General features: G+C 33.7%; 1 long non-coding RNA gene across 1 annotated transcript; it reads left to right on the plus strand.

Annotated features, from left to right (window-relative positions):
• The first annotated feature begins 1,138 nt into the window (after positions 1-1,138).
• On the plus strand, positions 1,139-2,861 carry LOC148597068 (uncharacterized). The gene is made up of 3 exons (XR_015919189.1): positions 1,139-1,272; positions 1,598-1,665; positions 2,626-2,861. It is a non-coding gene; the product is annotated as an uncharacterized LOC148597068 (long non-coding RNA).
• Positions 2,862-6,027: the final 3,166 nt, after the last annotated feature.

Here is a 6,027-nt window from a genome sequence, read left to right on the forward strand (position 1 = left end):
TATAAAGCTACTACATGTACAATGTACATGTAGTTGACATTTTTAGTTTCTACATTTTTAATTCAGAATTCAACTTCTATTTGTACATGCACATGTATCAACCTTCTGGTCAAATCTGTCTGTCAAATTTATACATGTACATGTACAGTGTACATGTATGAGCCACAATCATTGAAATCAATTCTGCACAAAACAACTAACCACAATCATTTCTCAGTGTTCTCCTCATAAGTTTTAAATAGCACAGTGCTTACTGGCATAGCACAGATCTTTTTGCCTTCCTCTAAAATTATAGCACAGTGCCCATAGTGCATTCTAACCAAAATGAATTACTTATAGCACAGTGCTAAGAAATCATAGTGCTGCAAACTACAGTGCTATAATGGCCTGGGGAGAACACTGTTTCTTTAATAAGCTGTAGATTATGGCATAGCCCTGTGGAAGTCCATATTTTCTGGTAACCTACATTATATACTTCCAGAGACACATACCAGAAAAGACAACTTTATTTTGCGAACTCAGACGCAATTAAATGCTACAAGAGCAATATACATGTATGAACAAGTATATAACAATGTGGCAAAAGTAAAAAAGAAAACAGCTTAAATGACAACACACATATGTATGTCAAAATCATGAAGACATTTTTTTTCAAATTTCCCTTATAAATATACATAAACTTATAATAACTTGGATTATACATGTACATGTATTTACTGATCAGTTACACTAACTCATTGTTCCTAGAAGTAAAAAGATACATGTAATGATATTCTGACATTACCAATTTCATTAGAATTACACAAAAAGCATTGCCTGTCCTGATATAGTACATTATGCTAGCATAGTAGTATCAGAATACAACTGTGAATCGACCTTTGAAATGACAAAGTCTTAGAATATAATTTCAGCAATAAAGCCTAATGAAGGAAACACTCAGACGACATGCACAAGTTTTAAATTCTTAAACTTAAGTCTTACAGGCAGTAGACAAGCGCATGTACATATACAAATACAATTAAACATTCAGTCCGAGGCCTAATTGTCATTGCATAAAGCATGTGAATTTCATGTGTTTTGGTAATATTGTGGCAAATTGTGATTTTTCATGTCATAAATACAATGTTCTGTCTTATATAGGTATACACAATCAAGAATAGATGTCAGTTGCTAGGTTTTAGAGGTTTGACTGAACAACTGTGCCCTGCCATAGCATGACCGCCTTATGTATTTGGACACTTTATTTGAAAATAACCTTCTTAAAAGATTCATGTAAGCATTGTGATTTGTTAGCATACACCGCACTATCATATTGTGTACATTATGAAGTTAGAATGCTGATTTTATGCTTTACCAGAAAAAAAACTGCATTTTAGTTAAAAATATGTGTTTTTCATTACCTAATTTCCTTCCATAGGCCAATAGCAAGTATTGAATAACATAAGCAAATTTTACACTTTTTTTATGTATTGGGGCTACATATGTATGTCTCTATAGGAAATACACTACTTTATCAAACTAATGATGAAACAAGGGTGTCTTTTGTTCAGGTTTCATTACTTATGGAATGAACAGCATTGAATTTATTTTTTTGCAGGAGGGAAAAAGCTGTCTTGCATGATGTGCACAGTGATTCTAATATGCCCTGGCAAGGATCAAACCAAAGTACGAGAGCACTGTAACTTCTTATTTGTGTCGTACAATGGATGTACTTAGTGAAAGAGTAATCAAAGGAACCAAGGTTATAGTGGTAATAAAAAGAATGTAACCCAAGGACAAAGACCAAACATGGAAAACAGACATACACAACAAAGAACATAAAGTAACTAAAATCATACATACAAAGTAACAAAAGTAAATGAGCAACTCGGACTCCACTAAAAACTGGGAGGATGGAGCAGGTGCATCGGTAGAGTAAGCGTCCTCTGTTTTTCTAGAAACAACCCCAGAGTTGCTCATAAAAAGTCAAGTCCGGGGTAGACAAATGAGGAAAGCACTTTGTTCATTCAGATGAGTGTAGGTAAAGACACTTTTTTTTTTGTTTTTTTTTCAGCTAAAAAGATAATCTTTTTTAACAACCTTCCACAAAAAAGTATGATATATTCTTTTGTTAGTTGGGAAAATGTAAGGCAAACATTTAGTTTAAAATGTTATATATATACCATATTTTTTGTGCTGTAATTCTATACCTACTTATTTTGCCTAACTATACAATTTTGTTTGTGCACATACATTGTAACATACATGCACATCTCCTTGAAAAAAAAACATAATAATAATATCAATGGCATTGCACCAGTTATCATTTCAATTTTTTTCTGGAAGTACATGTATGTATTGCTGCATACATTGTACATATTGGTATCACCTTGTCTGTATTTCTTTGAGAATATTTTTACTTAAAATTATTCCACTCCCAGGGGATGGATTTCAAATTTTGTATGAGGATTTATATATGACCATGTAAAATGTAAGTAAGAAGCAAGTTTGTTTGCTCTCCAATGTCAGCTTCCTGTACCAGTAGGAGTATACCTAGCACAACACTCCATACAGCTTAATATTTCATAAAGATATCTAAAATGTACATATGTACATGGCACATTTATATGTTAAATTTATTTACAGACATCAAAGTTGAATTGAATGGAACTGTACTGCAGTCTGGCTTGTAAAGATTAACTACTACTCTGCTATGCTCTTGATGTACTAAGGATTCAGGTATTTAAAAACACTGTCTTGTACTCCCTGCTAACAAAGTCTGGAAATATATTGGAATCTCCATGTCTGTCTGTTTGTCCATCCAACTGGCCACAGTTCTTGTAAGCACAACTCATAAACTGCTGAAGGGATTTTGATGAAACTGTCAAGGAAAGTTTGCATCATATGTAGATGTACATGAAGGAATATACATGAAGTTACTGTTGGGGACTCCAAAGGGAGATAATCCAACTTGAGGGATTTTATACTGAGCATTGCATGTGAGGGTAATGATAGACCAGTCAAACTCGAATAGGTAACAGATACATGTAGGCCCAAAGAAATGGGTCAAGGTAGTGAAGTCAAAGAGGTTTTTAGCAGTTTTTAGGCAGTATCTTAAAAACTATAATAGAAAGAAACTTTCAATTAATGAAATGATCCTTATGAAAAATCGTATTTAAGTCTACATGAGTTAAAATTGTCGGACTCCTTGTTAGAGTTATTGCCCTTGAAAGGCAAAGATTTAGCTAGGTGAGCAATGCAAATCCTGGGAGCCTCTTGTTTTATAAAGCTGGCAGATAATGAGTTGATTTTTGTATTTGAGTCTACCATGATGAGTTACAGATCAAGTTTACGTTTTTGTTCCACTTCACTGATTTTTACGGAAATTAGGGGCCTTTGACTTTTTGAAATTTTACAAAAATAAAATTTTTTCAGACAGTTGCAATTATGGGGCTGATTTTTGGTGTATGAGTCGACTATGATGAGTTACAGATCAAGCATATTTTTTGTGCCATTCTGCTGAATTGTACCAAAATTACAAGCTTATTTCACAAAAATAACAGTTGTTTTTATTTTTTTTAGCTCGCCTAGCCGTAGGCCATGTGAGCTATTGCCATTACTTGGTGTCCATCATCGTTGTTAACGATTTCTTAATAGATTTACATGAAACTTATAATGACTGTTCCTAAGAGTATCCTGCACAAAATGATAGTTTGGATTTATGATCAGTTAAAACACATGGCCGCCGTTACCAAAAATAGAACATAGGGGTCAGACAGCAGATTTTTGCATATATATAGATCTCCAAAACTGTTAGATTTAGCTAAATTCTGACATGGGTAAAATATTTAGCATGATGAGATCTATCTGGGTCAAATTTTGGTGAAAATCTGTGGACCCATGTTGGAGTTATTGCCCTTATTGGATATGTTTTGCTTTTTTTGATGTTTTTACTTTAAAAAATCTTCTCCACGGAAACTATTATACAGAATTCAATGAAAGTTGTTATTTTTGTTTTTTATAATATCCTTATTATAAGGCCTACAAAAGTCTCCAGGGATCAAAGTTGTCAGACGATTCCATGTAAGGGTTATTGCCCTTGAGAGGTGAAAAATGACTTTTTTTTTACAGTTTTCAGCCTATATCTTGAAAACTATGATAGATAGAATGAAACTTTCAATTGCTGAAATGATTCCTATCATAAGGCCTACAACATCTTCAGGGATAATAGTTGTCAGACCACTCCATATAAGTGTGATTGCCCTTGAAAGGTAATTAATGTTATTGTGCTGGGATTTTAATCATCTGTTGAGGTAAATGTTATTGTGCTGGGATTTTAATAATTGGCAAACAACACTGTGATGTTTATTTATGGACGTAGTGAGGTATAAAGAATTTAAAAGCAATGCAATAAAATTCTGTGTTTTTTACTTCACACCAGGTATAAAAAAATTGAAAGTAATGCAATAAATCTCTGCATTTTTTACTTCACACCAGGTATAAGAATCAGGCATAATGTGTATAAGGTGACCTTAGGAGATAGAAATTACAAGTTCATTGAGTCTCCCCCACTTTGGTGTGGAGACATACATGTATTGTTTTTGGCATGTTTTTGGCTTGTCCATATGTTCCTCACAAAGTTTGTCAGCGCAGTTCCTCTGAAACTACTGCATCTAATTTAACAAAACTTGGTATGTAGCAAGAACATCATATGTTATTGTGCATGTTGCCAGGAAATTTTGATCCCCTAATTTTTGCAGGAGTTTGCCCCTTTGAATTTACAAATTTGCCAAAAATCTTAATGAATTACCTTGTCAGCGCATCTCCTCTGAAACTATTGAACCAAAGAAGCTCAGAACAGTTGGCATGTTGGGGGAGATATATGTTTTTGCAGACAAAAAGAAACTTTAACTTGTATTTAGAATGTACTGTATAATTCAAACGTAATGGAGCTAACTCTGTAAAAGACTTTAAAAGACAATAGAACTATTGATTTTTTAATGTGAATATCTCCCCAGAGCAGACAGATTGGAATGAATATTTATATATTTCATCATAGACATGATAGACTCATGATGCAACTTAAAAACAAAAATAAAAATTGTAGTTTTTTGTGGAGTGTATCACATATAGAATTTGCATGATTCTTACAACGATTGCTATTTAAATACATGTACATGTACCAAATTTTCAAAACATACCAAAAAGCAATATGATTGTCCAAAGTTTAACAGTAACTTGAATACAGGACAATGAATGTATTCCTGAAATTTGAATATGATGTGACTTTTATAAAACATTTATCAAGTATGATTGAAGTAGGCATTTACTTTGTTACATACATGTACCCACATTTTGTAGTCTAGCTGCTGTAAGAATAATATTTCAGCATAAACTTGCTTCATTGCTCCTGACTTAGTTAACCAATGTGCATTATAACACAAATTATTTAGTGATTTCTTTTTAAATAAAGTGCTGATTTTAAGTGACCTGGTTAGCTTATTTGAACAGTTTAAGTGACCTGGCTAGCTTTTTTGAACAGTTTAAGTGACCTTGCTAGTTTATTTGAACGGTTTTAGTTACCTGGCTAGGTTGTTGATACAGTGTAAATGACCTGGCTAGCTTGTTTTAGCGATGTAAATGATTTGGCTAGCTTGTTAGAATGTGTAGAAGGTCTTGCTAGCTATTTAGACCCGATAGAATGGTGAAGAAGATCTGGCTATGTTGTTGGAATGGTGTGAGTCCCACACCAGAATAAGGTCTGCTGCTGCACATGCCTTCCGTGGGTTTTTCTAGCCTTGTGGAAGTTTTTTTTAACTAACTTTTCCCTTCTTCTTGCCTCCTCCTCCCAACCTTCTGTCTGCTTTTATATAGACAAACACAACACAATACATGGAAGGACTTGTAAAGGCAGAATACTGATGGAATATGAATTCGACGGAAATGTCCACTCAAGCCATTCAGTAAAATTCACTCCTACCTCTTTGGAGCTGTTGTGGGAAATGCCACATGCATTAAGATACATGTACCATCACAATGTGACTTTTC

This window comes from Perna viridis, chromosome 15 (assembly GCF_037379345.1).
Source record: "Perna viridis isolate PV_CMFRI_1.1 ecotype Kerala chromosome 15, ASM3737934v1, whole genome shotgun sequence".
NCBI classification, from domain to species: domain Eukaryota; kingdom Metazoa; phylum Mollusca; class Bivalvia; order Mytilida; family Mytilidae; genus Perna; species Perna viridis.